This window comes from Struthio camelus, chromosome 14 (genome assembly GCF_040807025.1).
Source record: "Struthio camelus isolate bStrCam1 chromosome 14, bStrCam1.hap1, whole genome shotgun sequence".
In the NCBI taxonomy this organism is placed as follows: domain Eukaryota; kingdom Metazoa; phylum Chordata; class Aves; order Struthioniformes; family Struthionidae; genus Struthio; species Struthio camelus.
In genome coordinates, this window is record NC_090955.1 from 1,116,422 (window position 1) to 1,132,783 (window position 16,362).

Sequence of the window (16,362 nt, forward strand, 5' to 3'; positions counted from 1 at the left end):
TAGTTTCCGATTTTGAGTTTTCCCTGGCATAAACTGGAGCAGCTCTTTGCAGCGCTCCAGCTTCAAAGCTGCCCCCGCTAGCGAGCTAGCGCAGCTTACCGTTCCCCAGGGAAAACGGACTGAGAGCCTCGCAGCAGATCCAAGTCCCCTACGGGATTGTCTTTTATTTTGACTTCTTAAAATAAATGCAACTCTTTGCCATACCTGAGCTGAGATCTGCTCCTGTTGCGGACGAGAAAGAAACGTAGATGTGAGCTGCCTCGGGCTGAGCCCTTCGTGGGAGGGTTGGGGAAAACTGAAAAGGAGGAAGGGAAGGGTTGGTGATAACAGTGCGGACTTGTGCAAATGCACACTACGTACGCTGCCTCGTCTTTGTAATGGAAAATGAAGCCAAAACAGGGAGCTAAAGTTGAGTGAAGGACAACGCTGCGCAGGTGGTGGAAGCACGCGTGTTGCATGGGGAGCAGAGCAGAAACCCCGGTCGAGCCCCGCGGCATGGTGCCGGTCTGCAGCAGCGCCGCTCGGGCCCTCCGCGGGCCCTTTTCCCAGGTACCTGGTGCTTCTGGGCCGTGGCGCCGGGGTTTGATTGATGTTTGTTTGTTTATGTAGGCATTATTTTTATTTTTCCCCTCTCAGCCTGCTGTGATCCTGCCCGTCTTGGAGGATTTGCTGTGAAAGCGGGAGGAAGCAAACGCCAGGACGGGGTGTGTTTGTGAGTGAGCTTCAACCCCACCTCAGCGTGGGGTGCTGAAGGTTCAGGCCCTCTGTATATACAGGAGTTTATGTCGCTTGGAAAGCGCTGAATTACTTGCAGATGGGATTGCAGACCTCGAAGTTGGTTAAATCACCAGGGAGCAATGAGGAAGAGTTCGCTGTGTTTTTAGGACCGCATCCTTCGATCTCTGTCGCTCGATTGAGGCCGGTGATGCTTTTATCTAAGGCAGGCAAGACTTTAGATGAAGATTTCAAAGCATTTTACAACTATGAATTAAAACTGGTACATGAAAGATGGTTATTTTTGTCTGTGTTGTATCGAAGAGCCATTTAGAGGCTCCCGTTCCTAAGAAAACGGTGCTTGTGTTATTTAAAAAAAACAAAAAATCCCTCTGGACCCAGGGACTGTACAAGAGTCGGAGCGGGAGCCCGGGCAGGTTGGGCAGCATGCCCAGTGAACCGAGCCGGGAAAATTAATACAACTCACGTTTGAAAACTGAAAACGAGCAGCGGCTTGAAAGAGCGATTAGCTCTCAAACCGGTGGGTGGAAGAGGGGTCAGACGGCGGCGGCGGCGGGGTGGAAGAGCTGCCTGGCCTGGCTCCCGTCCCCGTGCCTGGCTGGGGTTGAGTCGCATCGGGGGAAGAGGGGGAGGAAGGCCCCGGGGTGCTGCGGGAACAGCAGCGGGGCAGCCGCCGCCGCGGGGAAAAACCTCTGTTGCGGGGGGAAGACTGCGGGAAGCAAAGATCGCTACGAGGAGTTGATGTAATCTCTTCCTAGAGCTTTTTCTTCTGCCAAGATTTTTTGCAAGAAAGAAAAAAAAACATAAAAGAGGGGGAAAGCAGAGGCAAGCTCACCATTTGAATATTAAATACCACCTGAGTCTTGGTATTTAGAGTCCCATTGTGCCTTTAAGTTGCTTTACTACTCTGCCAGTTACCAAAAAAGACATTAAAATTTGTATTTATGGTTTGTACCGCCTATGCACTGTGCTCTGATTATCTTCCAGGCCCACTTGAGCACTGCCTTACGAATCTCGCAGTATATGCAGATCAAAGGAGAGGGGCTTTGCGTGCTGATTTGCATGCATGTACACCCTTCCTTTTCCTTACACGAATCACTTGAGACGAGGATGGATGGGATTTGCGCTGCCTGAGCAGCGCCGTGGCTGCCAAGCTGTAGAAGCGCAACCGTCAGGGCTTGCTTGGCTGCTTCAGCAGCTCGTTAGCGCTGGGCATCGTCGCTGTCTACTGGGAGGCTCCTCCTCTTCCAAGACACAGGCGGGCGCGAGCTGCGGTTGGTCAGGGGGGAGGAAACCCTGGATGAACATCTGCTCTGAAAGGGCTGCGCAGCTCAGCGCACGCTCGGGCGTCTCGTTGGCAAGCGTGGTGAGCGGCGGGTCACGTTTCTGCCACCTGCCATCGGGATGTGCTGCAGGAGACCTCGTGGCCTGGCCCTGGGGCAGGACAGAGCCTTATCGCCGTGCCTGTCCTCTCCCCAGCCGGCCAACGCTCAGCTGTGGGCTTCATCACAGTTCCCAGCTTGGGGCAGTATTGCTGCCCAGTCAGCCCTGACTTCATGGAGGTACCAAGTCCTCAGTGGTGGCACCCACAGCTGGGCATGGTGGTGTGTTTCTGCAGGAAGTGCATGCCTGATTCCCAGAAAGTCCTGGGGCCCTGAGTGAGCATTAGCCTTGTGCCCGGGCTCTTGCTGGACCAGCAGAGCTGATGTTGGCTTAGATGTGCTGCGTTCACACCCTTGCTGGGGGGGTGAGATGCTGCTCTGATCCTGCTCTATGCCTGCACTGGTGGTGGTGGTGGCAGCCATCTCCCCAACCTTAGGGACTGTGCTGGTCATTGGTGTCCCCTGAGTGCTGGTTGACCAACATGTGTAGGATCTTGGGAGGGAAAGAGGAGCTGTGGTGTGGCTGGTGCATGAAGGTCCAGCCTTGGAGGCAGGCGCATGAGAAGAAGATGCAAAGGCATCAGAGAGGGGATGTTAGGCTGGGAGGGGCCTCGGTCTCGCCATCTACGTGGCTCAGATAAATGCTAATCGTGTGGTTTCCATGAATTCAGCTCGATGTTGATCCTGGGCCGAAAAACTGCCTTGGCACCGCGGCTGCTGCCAGCACCTTGAGCACCCACCGGCACCTGGTAGGATCATGGCCAAAGGCTTTTATTAGTGTGCTGGTGGCAGGGGATGCCCCAGTCAGGCCAGGACCTTCCCCAGGTCCTGCTGGCCTGGGGGCCAGGGAAGCGGCGAGGCTCGCCGGGGTGGGTGCTGGCGACGGCGATGGGCCGAGCTGCGGCCGGTCGCTGCTGCAGCCCGGCTCTGTATAAACTTTCCTCGGGGTGGACGGCTAATGCCACATTGCAAAAGGGGGCAGAGACATACAAGGCATGCCTGAGACTTTTCAAAATACGGCTTTTGTAACTGAAAGACCATCTAGTTTGACCATTTCTGTGTGTTGTGCAATGTGTTTTCTACGGTGTCTGGGTTGCTGGAACAGCGGTGCAACTCGGCCAGGATTTATGCCGCCGTTCTCCCCGGGCTGGCTGGCGCGTCCGGGACGCTCTCCTCTCAAGTGAAATCATTGTCCTGTTGCTCTTTCTCCGATAAGGAGAATCAGCATCTGAAGTGAAGACCCAGTCCTGCTCTTTTATTTGAAAGCAAACAAGAGCTCAGCGGCCAGCTCGTAAACCTCTGGCTTCCTTTGAGCAGCAGCAGCTCAGTCTTGATGTCAAAGAAAATTATTGCATTGCACAAGAAGTAAATTTTCCCTGGAAATTTTCCTATACGTTAAGTGTTTCGTAATCCTGAGATTCAGGGAAATGTATTAGATGAGAAAATCGGCAAAGATATGAAGATCACGATAGAGAACAAATGATTACTAAATACGATTTTCCTCAAGATTGACTTTAAATCTTGTTTGAGATGCTTACTACAGATAAAGTAGCTGTGCGGGTCCCCAGGATCAGAAATCTGAGACCGTTCCAGCAAGACCGACAGAAGCAACGGGGTCAGCGAGAGAGTGATGCTGACTTGTAATTGGAAGGGAATGTAATATATTTTTTTCTTTTTTGATTAGGTCACTAGCTGAGGCAGCCTGTCTGTTGTGAAATATGTGCATTGGAGAATGTCGTATCCGCAATGTATTTCTTTTCGCAGAAGATTTGATAACAACATTACTTTAAGTGATAATGTGAAAAGGAGCCAGGGTGTCCTGCCCGAACGGGCAGGAATAAATCCAGCGTTTCAAGGGAGCCCATGCTGCAGCGCCTTTGACTTTACGATCGACCCCATCTGGTTTTCAGACAATATTGGCTGTGAGAGCAACGTCCATTGATTCTTTGTTGAGGCTTCTCTCGTTTTCCCCGTCTCGATGCTTTCCTTGTTGAGGACTGACTTTCTCCGAGGTACAATAGACAAACTGCAAGACGAACGATGATGTTTGTCCGCAGCTGGGACGAGGCGATGAGTGCGTGGGGGTCTGTACTGGTTTTAAGGCGCTGTGCCCTCGCAGAGATGCTGGAGGAGCAGGACGGCTGCAAAGTCTGCCCGGCCCCGGGGAAGCTGTTTTGTGCTCCGTTTCATTCGTCTGCTATTTCAATTTCTCTTGCGCCTATCCTGCTGTTATGTGCTTAAATTTCTGTTGTTTACCATGAATAATGCTATTAGAAAAGACAAGTAGGATGGAACCGGAGGTTTCACTTGTACAGCAGCATAATTGCAAAGCAGCCGCCTTAGTGCTGGGTTACTCAGGCTTTGATGCCTGCAGGAGCATCCACAGAGTGCTCCGACATCAGTATCACCCCCGCGCTAGGTTTATCTGTTGGCTGATAAATGAGCAATACAAAGCAACTGTGCTCTTAATGTGACATATAATAAAACATTCGGAAAGAAGTCCTAATTTCTTGAATGCTAGAAAAGCGACAAGAAATACGCTTCCTGATCAAACGTTCAAAGACGAATTCCCAAAGGTGGGAGAACTGTGCCCCAGCGCATCTGTCTTCCCACTGTCCCCCGGCGGCTCTCGCGCTCCATGCTCCTGGCTTTTTCGCTCCTAACACTCATGCTGCGTCCCCGAGGCGCAGCTCCTCGGACGGGAGCGGGTGCCTCCGCGCTGGGCTCTGGCGAGCAACGCTGCCTTGCTTTTGTTTTAATTTGTCCCTCCTTGAATTTCTCCCTCCAGCCTCTCCCCAGAGCAACGCGCCTCCGTCGTGGGGGCGGCCGGGGGGCTGTGGGGTGGCAGCGGGGGGAGGAAGGGTTTGCAGCCTGTTCCCAGCCTGGCGGAGGCTGCCGGTCCCCGCGGATCCGCCGGGACGGGGCGGTCTGCGCTGTCCCTTCCCCGGCGCCGTCCTTGCCACCGACGGCTCCGGGTCGGGGGCTGCTTGTCCCAAGCTGCATTTCCCGCCCTCTTACAAAAACAGATTTTTTTTTTTCTTGGTTTCCCCTGGCTCGCCCCTCTGCAGAGCCGCTGGCAACGGGACCTGAGCAGGCCGCGGGGCTCCAGCCCGCTCCGGCGCCGCCGAGCCGGAAACCTTCTGCGACGGCAGCCGGGCGCTTCCGGAGGGCTTCAGCTCCCGCCCAGGTGGAGCCCGGCAGCGGTCCGGGCGCCTCGGGTTAAGCCTCTCAGGAGAGGAGAGGGCGGGAAATGGGACTGAAGTGGGTAAAATCTCGCATGCAGACAGGAGGAGGTGAAGATGCTTCTTCCTTCCTGCCCTCCCGGGCAGTGTCCAGGTGAGTCAGGCTCAGAGTAGCCGGTATTTCGGGGGGGGGGGGGGAGTCTTGAGGTTTCTCTCTTAGAAATGGAGCAAATTTTATGCCAGACCTGTACAACTAACGACGTAGGCTGTCCGCCTCCAAAGGCCGGGCGCCCCGTTGCCAGCGCCCGGTGCCGTCCAGAGCGGCAAGGACAAGGGCCAGGCGTGACTATGTGGAGATGCAAACTTGGGCACTCCTGTTTAACAACAAGGGTAAGCAAAGACGATGATAACCCCCGGCCCAGGGAACTGTGAAACCTGGAGGCGACTTAGCTCGGCGTTGACGGCTGGCCGCTGCCGCGGGGGGCTGCAGAGCCTCGCGCGCCCGGGGGGAGCAGCCGCTGGTGGAAGAGCCTCGCCGACCTTGAGCCTGGCGCAGCGGAGCGGACGCCCGCCCTGACCTGTCGCAGGCAACCAGCAGCTTCTGTGACCCCGTGCGTCCAGCGAAGACTGACGAACTGGCGCCTTCAAATCAGCGTCACAGCCGGTTTTGCTGCTTCATCACCCCTGCCATGAAAACCTTTTCTAAAACTCTTTTTGACGGTAACTACTGAACGATGTCTAAAGCCTGCAGCTGCCCGCCTGGCTGTGGCTCTCCTGGGAAGCTCATTTGTGAAGGGCTGGAAGCAGCTTTACCACCGCTAAGCGGTGCAAAGCCAACGAAACTACCGCAGTCCCAGCTGAAACGGAGCACTTGGCTCAGGAACGTCTCCGCACTCACGTCAGCGTGCCGAGTGCCTCAAAGCTGTTTTAATGGATCCAGCGCCGGGAGAGTGACACAGCTTCAGGGCATCAGGGAAACACCAATAAAATAAACATGTGCAGACCACATGCTACTGGCATTAACAGCCTTTGCTTTGTTGCTTGGGGATCAGACGCACCACGGTTCCCAGGAGGGCTCGCAAAGAGGAATGCACTGAATTTTTGGGATAGGAACAGCCCGTCCTAGAAGGAAAGTTTGTCTCTGCGTTTCTGTGAGGTGTTGGTTGCACAGGAGGCGCGCGCAGACCCACGGTGGTGACCTGGGAGGGGGGTCATTTGTGGGGTCTCGGGCTACGTATGGGGAGTGGAGGTAAAGCTCTGGCCTGTGTCTAGCCAGGAGGTTGAGAGCAGACAATGTAAATGGACTTTCTGAAGGCTCGTTTGAGCTGCAGGAGCTGGGGGAAGCAGAGGGAGAACTGAGCACGTGCTGCTGGTTAGCGGGGTTATTTCGGCACATTTTGGTGGTGAGATCAATGAGCTGAGGTCTGACAAGCCAGAAGTTGGAGGATATCTGGGAGAGCTTAGCTGTGTTAGTAGGAGGCAAGCAAGGATTCAAGAATGATGGACAAGGATAAGACTGTGGAATTAAAGGTGGAGGATAAAGGTGCAAAATAGAGCTGGGGATGTAGACAAGGGGGTGGCTGGTTGATTTTGAAAAAAAGTGACAAAACCAAAAGGGATTTAGGGGTGTGTGTATGTCTGCTCATGCACGTGCACAAAGCCTCAAGCCTCCTGCCAGGCCCAAGCTGGCGGTGGTGGAGGTGTCTATGTGTGTTCCAGCTTCTAAGGGAAAAACACACAGTTTGAGGTGTAATTTGCCTCCTCTCTGCTCTTGCCACTAATTGGAAACTTGAATGTATTTTGTAAAAACATAGTCTGTGCATTGAGCAGACCTGGCTGGACGCCACGTATGTCTGAACGTGTCCATTACCACCCGAGTCCAAACGGAGACTGAGCCCCATCCACAAAGTGTGCTTGTCGGGGGGAAAGCTTGCCCAAACGCCGAGAGCCAGATGTGGTCACTCCCTAAACAAGGGTGTGAATTCCCTTGCTGGTTATCGGTGCTGTGGTTTAGCAAGCTCTGCTCCTTCTCTCCGTCGTGGTGGGCTGTGCTGCTCCTCAAAACAACCTGTGAGTTATTCCTTGCAGGAGGAGAGCCCCCGTTTAGCAGCTTTCTGTAATTCTGAGGCTTCATTGCACAATAGCAGAACTGGCCAAGGGTGAAGGCGCTTGCAAGAAGCCTCCAGGGTGAGAAGTAGCACTCTTGAAAAAAAGTCTTGCGTAAGTCAGAACATCTGCTAGTGCGTGACTAATGGGTTCCCTGCTCTCTCCTCCCCCAGTGCTGTCACAGGAGTTCATGGGCATTATATAAATGACTGTTTCCTGCAAAAATTTATGCATTGTTCATAGGTCTTTTGGGGACAAACCTTGCATTCAACAGTCCATTAGCTCACACCGTTTCTAATAGGTCTGAATCCAGGTGATTAATGTGCTCTGCTGCCCAGCCTGCACTTCTGAAATGAGTTTACATCAACAAAGTGAAAATCTATTGTTCCCTGATGTGCCTTGGCACCACTTAGCCGCACTGGGAGGGTGGTTTCATTCTTGCCAGCATCAGGTTAACTAGGACGCTTGCATATATATGTATTTGTAAAGCAAAGCTCCTTGATTTATAGTGCTGACGCTTGAGTTGGCTAGGCTGAGCTTGTGAGCAGCTGCGCTGGCGGTACCCAGCGGTGCTATAGACCCGTGTCTATACTTGATGCTGTAGCCCCGAAGCCCATGTAGATCATGTTGCCCTAACACGTCACTGTGAAGAGCTACTTCAGGCCTGCCTTGCTGAATGGTGGAGGTGTTGGGCCTCGGTAACCGCTGACTGAGCTTGGGAAGTGAAAGACGCGACCTGCGAGGGCTGGAGGAGCTGGCGTGACTGGGGAGGCCGTGACAAGCCGAGGCTCGTCGGAGAGGGCCGGAGAGGCCGCGTGTCTCCCTCCGGGCAGCACCTCCTTACCAGCTGGGGTCTGCTTTTGGGCTGCAGTTGTACACGTGTCTTCCCTTAGACTCGTCGGTGACTGTGTGGCCACAGTGCTCTGACCTGAGGGTTGGTTTCGAATTCGCAGCGTAGTGAGAGAGAGCGCGGAGGCGTGCAGTTCAGCTGGCCCGAAGAACTTAATGTTCCCGTCAACTTCCGGGCCTGCCGAAAAAACCGGCTTGACCATCTGAGCACGTCGCGGTATCGAGAGGACACGGGTGGCCGTGGCGCAGTCCTGGCTGGCCGAAGGGCCGCGCGCCTCTGGCTGAGCCCAAACCCGCCGCCCCGGGGCCGCGCGGCGCCGCTTGGGCCTCCGGGTTTCCCCTGGCCACGAGGAGGGAGAAAAACGGAAACGGGTGTTGCTGGGAATCCTCGTTTGTCATGGCTGGGTTTGTTGTCGCTCCCACGAAGAGGAACACGCGTATTCGCTGGGCGCAAGGCAGCTTTTGCCCACCTCTGCCGAGGAGAAACCGGTGGGCTCGGCGGGCGGCCCAGCGGGACCTGTGCAAGGACCTCAGCAGCCCGAATGGTGCATCGTGCTGTATGAGCGCTGCTTGGACGCGCTTTCTAACAAGCTATCAAGTAATCTGCATCTCTGCGTAAAAATGCCGTGATGTTTCATCGCGTCTAGGATGCGCCTGGCTCGCCTTGACCGGCGCCTTGTCCCTGCCACGCCACGCCGCGCCGCGCGCAGGACGGTCCTGCTGCAGCGACGTGGTGGGGCCGGGGTCCGTGGAGTCTCCAGGGGCCGGGAGCTGGCGGGGCCGCGCTCCGCACCGCCCGGAGACGGCGCTTCTCGGCTTCCCAGCTCGGCGTGGAACCGGGAGCGGGAGCGGAAGGACCGTACCGGCGTACCTGCTGCAGAAACCCAGCCTGGGACTGTCGCCGCTTTTGACGTAGAAATACTGCAACGTACTTTTAGTCTTGCTTCCAACGGAAATGTTTCCATACTGTTGAAACTAAACGGGCTTCACTGGTTTGGTTTTCTTCGCAGAGAAATGTCAGTCTCCCAGGTCCCTGCAGCGCCGGCAGGAGCTGCGGTTTTGCAGGGATGTCTCGCTACCTCCTACAGCCACAGCTGGCACTGGAGACCTGCAGCAAAACCCCTTCCCTCTGCGAGCCGGAGTGGCAAAACACCAACAGTTGTAGAAGATCGTCGCGTACTTCCTAGAAGGGAGGTGGCTAGCGAGCACGACGCACTCGGTGCGCTGGGGGGTTTTCCTGTAAAACAAGAGTTAGTGACAGCTGGGGGGAGTTGTGGGTTGAATATGGTCCTAGGAGGAGCTGTGTGTTTCGGGAGGCCCGTGTCACGTCCCCGCCGGAGGTGCAGGGTGGGCCGCTGGGAGGCTGGGGCTGCTCCTGGTGGCCAGGAAGCAATTCTTGCACCGGCCGTTGTGTTAGCGAAGCGTATATGACACTGCAGCTCCAGTGACTGCAGCACGTGCAGGGTTTGGGTCTCCCGCAGGACTTGCCGGCTCTTCTTGTGTCCACCTGGCTAACGTGGTGGCCCTGAGCAGCGCGCCTGACCCTACCATGATGTGCGGCTGCCTAAAGCCACGTCCCAAAACGGCCAAAATCTGCTGCAATCCAGCCCGGAGAATTCGCTTCAGATACTGATGTCCGACGCGGCAAAGCGGTGCACCTGGCTCTTCCTGCCATGCCTTCGGGGATGAGTATAAGTATCTGAAGGGGGAGTGTCAAGAGGGTGAGGCCAGTCTCCTCTCCGTGGTGCCCAGCGACAGGACAAGAGGCAATGGGCAGAAACTGAACCACAGGAAGTTCCTTCTGAACCCGAGAAAAAGCTTCTTCACTGTGAGGGTGACAGAGCATTGGAACAGGTTGCCCAGAGAGGTGGTGGAGTCTCCTTCGCTGGAGATATTCAAAACCCGTCTGGATGTGATCCTGGGCAATGTACTCGAGAGGTCCCTGCTTGAGCGGGGAGGTTGGACTAGATGATCTCCAGAGGTCCCCTCCAACCTCAGCCATGCTGTGATTCTGTGATGATGCACACAGAAGAGCTCCAGAGACGGTGACGCGACCGAGCCCAGCGAGACCCAAGCCCGTGCGGAGGGCGGCGCTCCTGCACCAGCCCGATTGCTGCGCCGCGTCGGCGTCAGCGGATGTGCTCCCGCCGAGGCGGGTCAGGAATTAAAAGCAGGAAATTCCTACCTTACGAATGCATTAACTTGAACTGAGCAGAGAACAAACCAAAATATCATTAGAAATTAAAACTATGAAAAATACGCGTGTTTAAAAAAGGGCGACGGTTGCACTAGGACAGGCCGACGCTCCGGTCTCGACTCGGCCGATGGCCAGCAGCAGCTGCCTGGGGATGGGGGGACCAGCGCGGAGGCCGAGCGGTGCCGCCCGCCCTGCGCTCCTCCGGCCAGCCCCCGGGAGCCGTCAGCTTTGTCCTGACGGTCTTTCTTTTCTGAATTTGCTTAATGATTCTGGGCATCGTTCTGGGCTACCAAATCACTTTGCTTTTAACGTTAACCGTTATGATGAAATAAAAATAATTTCCCTGCCACATATGCCTTTTAACCTTTCTGAATTAAATATAGTTAATAATGATAAAAGGGAAGACACAACTTTCAAGTCTTGTAATTTGTTTGTTTGGTTGCTTTTTTTTTTTTTTTGGAAAGCCTTAGATGTTATTTCACTTCAGACTTCTTCAGGTCGTGTTTTCCCAGAGCTTTGCATGAATCACTCTGACCTCAGCTGGACCGGCTGTAATGAAGACTTGCTCCACAGACCTTTTTGTCAGTGAGGAATAACACCTACCTTTTGAGGATTAGGGCCAAATATTCTCTGTTCACTGGCTTCAGCTTTCTGTTCCATGGCCTTGAATATTGATCTCGAAGATATTGATCATTAGAGCAAGATAATAATATTTCTTTTTAGCTTGATGTAAGGTTTTTACTTTGCAAAGTAAAAACCTGACCCAAACCTGAAACCTGACCCAAACCGTCGCTGTCCGTAAAGCTGAGCTGAACGGGTCCCCGGCGCCTCCGGGAACGGTCCTGCCGCAGAAGAGTATGCGGGAATTGTCCGTATTTTGTTCCCAGTGTTTCCTCCTCTGCAGCTGGGGCTACGGGGCAGGTTGAAACACCTTTTGTGGCCTCGTCTCTGTGGACTCGGGCACGTGCAGAGACCTTGGCTTAACCGAGAGCCAGCGTTCAGAGCAATTACCGGGGACGTAGCAGAAAAATTACACGAGGGTTTTCTGGCTTTGTTTCCTTTTAGCATCTAATCACTTCACTCGGAAGCACTTTTTATCAGCCCCAAATCAGTCGGGCATTAATTTCAAATGACCCGAACTGCTTTGGCTGGGGAAAAAAGAATTAGGAAGGGTGGGGGATCGTGGCCGTCCTGCTCTGGTTCGAAGGCTCCGCGCGGTGCCGGGCTGCAGGCACCTCCCGCGCGTGCAGCCGAAACAGCCAAAGCGCCCGCGCCCTCCTTCCCTTTCTAGCCCAAGCCATTAAACCCTCGTACGCTGCTTTTCAAGCAGTTGATTTATTTCTCTGCAGAGTCAGCTAGGTGAAGGATGATGCCTGTGTAAAGTTTTCATACCCATTTGCATTTGGCAAGGAAGCGATCATATGGTAAATTATACCCAGCAGTAACGTAGGCGCTGTGTGCCTTTGGATCTATCCTACAGGAAGGAGTTGCGTGCTTTCTTGGATGCTGATACGGTTTTCTGCTGCGGAGGCATCACAGAAATAGCTTTTCCTTTTAGTGAGAAGCTCTAAGTAGTATGTAGAAAACTGGTTCAAGTAAAAAATGTAAATTTTCTTACCTTATGTTTGTACAGAGAAGGAAACACAGTTTATCTGGTAAAAATTTGAGGTGAAGTTATTTACAGAACATGAAAATTTGGGCAAGATCTTTGCAGCCACCTGCCGCATCAACTTCCACTGATTTAAGCTTCCAATAGATTTTTTTTTTTCATAAGCGTAAGCAGTGCATCAGCTGTCAGTGGGTAATGCAGAAAATGCCACGAGCGTGGAAGGAGGTCGTGCAGCCAAGTGAACAGAGCATCGAAGTGGGGGGAAAAATGCACTTTTGAGTTGACAAATGAGAGAGTCCCGTGAGAGCCAGCCGTGCTCCGCTGATGGGATGGCAATGACCGGCACCTCCTTGCTCAGCGACTTCCAGAAGATGCATAAATAAGCTGGGAGTAAATGCCTGTTTTCGACGCTCTTAAGAAGCTCGCAGGTTGCCAAAACCTCGAAGGGACAATGCAATTCTGTTGGCTTGTTCCTTCGACAGGACTCCTGTCACGAGGAGAAACGGAGTTACAAATCCGATCCCAAGGCACCGCTTCCAGGGAAGAAGAAATGTGGCTCAGCAGTGTCAGCAATGGGACGCCAGTGGCTTGCTGCAGCGAATCCAGTCTGCCGAGAGCGATGCGCGCTCGCTGAGGTCTCGGCTCCCGCTTCTCATTGAACATGCAGCACCAGGACTGCAGAATCACAGAATGGCCGAGGTTGGAAGGGACCTCCGGAGATCATCTAGTCCAACCCCCCCGCTCAAGCAGGGTCCTCTAGAGCCCATTGCCCGGGATCACCTCCAGATAGCTTTTGAATATCTCCAGCGAAGGAGACTCCACTACCTCTCTGGGCAACCTGTGCCAGTGCTCAGTCACCCTCGCAGGAAAGAAGTTTCTCCTCACGTTCAGGCGGACCTTCCTGCGTTTCAGTTTGTGCCCGCTGCCTCTCGTCCTATCGCTTGGGCTGAGGAGAGCCTGGCCCCATCCTCTTGACATCCTCCCTTCACGTACTTGTACACATCGACCAGATCTCCCTCTCCCCCCAGCCTCCTCTTCTCCAGCCTGAACAGGCCCAGCTCCCTCAGCCTTTCCTCATAGGAGACACATTCCAGTCCCCTCATCATCTGCGTAGCCCTCCGCTGGACTCGCTCCAGCAGCTCCACGTCTCTCTTGTCCTGGGGAGCCCAGAAGTGGACACAGCACTCTGAGGGTGCGCCCTGAGCCAAAGCGCTCTCTGCCTTAGGCTCTTCCTACCCTAGCGTACCTTTGTATTTTATTCCCGTTAATAAAACCTGTCGTCTAGGCTATGCGTCTGCAGACTGCGTCGGCCGAGCCTGGCTTGGCCAACCGAAACCACAAAACCCAAGTGCTGAAGAAGCAGCAGTTCCCGCCGGTTCGATTTCATGCTGGTAGTTTGTGGGGTTTTTTTAATTCTCGCGTTATTGTTGGTACGTAGATGCATACCTGTATCCAGGCACCCCTAACACGCACCTTTCCCGCTGCGCCGCGCGGCTGAGAGCGGTCCCCGAAAGCCGCGGCATGCGTGTCCCCTGGCTGGGCGAGCCCCGGCCGACCGGCCGCTCCATCGCGGGGATTACAGCGGATTTTCCCTCCGCTTGCGGCTTGCCGAGCGTATCTGCAGCTCTCTAGCCGTTGCCGCGCAGGCTGCTGTGTGTTTTCCATGTGCCCCTAACTCACAGCCCCCACGTTTCTGTGAAGGCTTCCTGGAATAATAACATTGATGTGGTATGCAGCATAAACTGGATGGGCAATGAAATGCTTTGGGATACATACCCTTTAAAAGGGATGGAAATACGTCGCGATGGAAGAGGGAAAGGGGGAAGCACTCAGGGGCCCCGTACATCTTATGTATTATAGAACAAACTTACTTTTTAGCATTGAATAATTGCTCGCATAAATATATTTACCCTAAGGATTTGGGAATTTCCTCATTTTTAGCTTTTGAAAGTGGATTTCCTGAAAACTCTCTTTAAAAAAACTGGACACTTCACTATACTTGCTGTGCTGCTGGTGAATAGTTTTCACTTGGGTAAGTTCTGCTTGTTTTAAAACCATTTCTAACCTGGGAATTTCTACCCATTCATCGATTGGCCATCGCCCGTGGGTACATCTAGGTCGGGGGGGCGGTGGCCAACGGACTAGCCAACTCCTCCTGAAACTCCTTCCCAGGCTCCTTGGACACCTCCTTTCCCATCTCTATTCCCTACAGATACATAAGGGCAATATTTGGCTCTTAGTTCAAGTCCGTATCTATTTTAAGTACCTCTTCTCTTTCGCAAAGAATAAATCATCTGCAGGGCAGGGAAAAGATTTTTAAATTAGTTACTGCAGCTGGATATGCAGCAACTGCTTTAAAGACTGTTTCTTTCCTCTTCAATTTATGAAAAATGAAAAGTACTCACTTTTCATTGCAAGATCATTACTTGGAAGCCTAAACTACAGAAAGGAAAAAAGGCAAAGCAGAAGCAGCAGTAGTAGTAATAGAAGTGTTTTTAATTATTGTAGCATTGTCCAGTCAATCTGGACATTGAAACTTTTATCATCAGGGCACAGGGCAATGCGGCCCCGGGAGCTGCTGGAGACTCACCACCTCCTTGGCAGGACAGTGCTGAAAATGGTGGGGAAAGGTGAGGTTTAACGGCATGCTGGCTGACTGGGGCCAAATGGCTCTGCTGGAGGGGCACGAGGGATCTGCGCCCTTGGGGAGCACCAGAAGGAAAACCCATTGCGAGCTGAAGGGCTTGGCTGGAGAAAATAATGTGTGTTAAAGCAAAGCTGGAAAGTGCTTCAGCAGCCAGGGCCTGGTGAAAGAGATATTCAGCCTGTGTTGCGTTTCTTAGTGATTAACAATGGGGAAAATAAACCAAGTGTCCCCGAAATGATAAACAGAGCATCAGAATGAACACCCTGTAATCTTCAGTGAAAGAAAAACGTCCATGTGATGAGCGTTTCATGGCACAGCAACAGGCAGATGGGACGACAGGCTGGGAATAGCTTGTATCAAAGTTATACTCCTAAGTCCTTCAGCTGAAAACAGCTCAATCTGTGGAGGAGAGTGGAAATATCAACTGAGAAAGACTTAAATTAACATATAAATGTTTTTGTCTATACATTTTACCTGTTTTACCCATTTCGCCTCTGGGTGGGCATGCAACGTGTTGTTTCCTATTGGTTGCTATTGTCTGTTATCTTAATTGCAGCTCCAGCTGGGAGTGGATACAGAGCACTGACTATGTTATGTACACCTGGAGACGTATAACAATTGCATGTGAAATCACTTAAAGAAATTTAGCACTGGAAAATTAAGTAATCTCATGCTGAGAAACAAAGCTCTTAGCTCGACCTTTTCCGGTGCTTGGATGCTGATTGTGGGGTCTTTTTGGCTGTACGACTTCTCAACAGCACGCGGTAAGCCTTGCTTTTCAATAGGCAGCTGAATTAATTTTGTTCTTTTTTTGGGGGGGGGGGGAAGGGGGAAGGACTTGCACTGAGCCTCGGAGCCAAGCAGCCAAATTTGAGCTCTAAAACAAACAAACAAAAAAGGCAAAGGAGTAAGCTGCTGGACACGATCAACTAAAAAGAAGAAAACTACAGCCCCAGCAGTGCTTGTGATGATGTGGGCACCTTATCCGTCCTGTGGTGCGATGTCGGAATAACTCAGTGAGATTAGTCACGGCGTGCACGACCTTTTCCAGATCAGAATCCGCGTCTAAATGGGAGGAGTCATGATGAGAGGGTACTAGCATCTCCCTGTTGCCTTTTGCCCTTGAAACGAAGCGACCGAAGCACGTGGTATCTGTTGCCCCCTGCGCTGCGGGACACGAGGCTGGTGTACCTTCCTTGCCAAGACAAGGGCAGTGGGAATTGGCATGAAAATGGAGACTTGTAGCCAAGAGTTAAAGATGCAAAGAAGAAAACAACCTCTGAGTGAGACTCTGCTCCTCTCCGTTGTCTTTGAATCTCAACTTACCTTACACTTACTAATAAAAATTAAGAAATAAGCATTTCAGGGCTGACTAAGCACCCCCTCCTTAAAGACATTTAGCTTACCTGACCCCCTGTGAAATCATTCCCTGGCTGATTTGGAGCCTGTATCTGGTTGGGTAGTGGAGCACCGTCACCCCTGATGAGACGCTACGGGCCTCTGATCCCGTCGGCAGCCTCCGAAAAGCTGCTTCGTGATCTCCTCCGGTGCAAAACCCAGGGGCCCCCAAGTGACGCTGGCAGGGAGCACTTTCCAGACATGCAAATGCAGGTTGCTCTTCATGTGGTGTGTAGCCATCCTCCGGGACGCTGTCC

General features: G+C 53.0%; 1 long non-coding RNA gene across 2 annotated transcripts; it reads left to right on the forward strand.

The window, feature by feature from the left end:
- The first annotated feature begins 1,426 nt into the window (after nt 1-1,426).
- Nucleotides 1,427-16,071, forward strand: LOC138060985 (uncharacterized). 2 transcript variants are annotated; one of them, XR_011134528.1, is made up of 3 exons: nt 1,427-5,453; nt 14,002-14,092; nt 14,610-16,071. It is a non-coding gene; the product is annotated as an uncharacterized lncRNA (long non-coding RNA). The 2 variants fall into 2 exon arrangements; XR_011134527.1 differs by having other exon boundaries at nt 5,272-5,453; nt 15,264-16,045.
- Nucleotides 16,072-16,362: the final 291 nt, after the last annotated feature.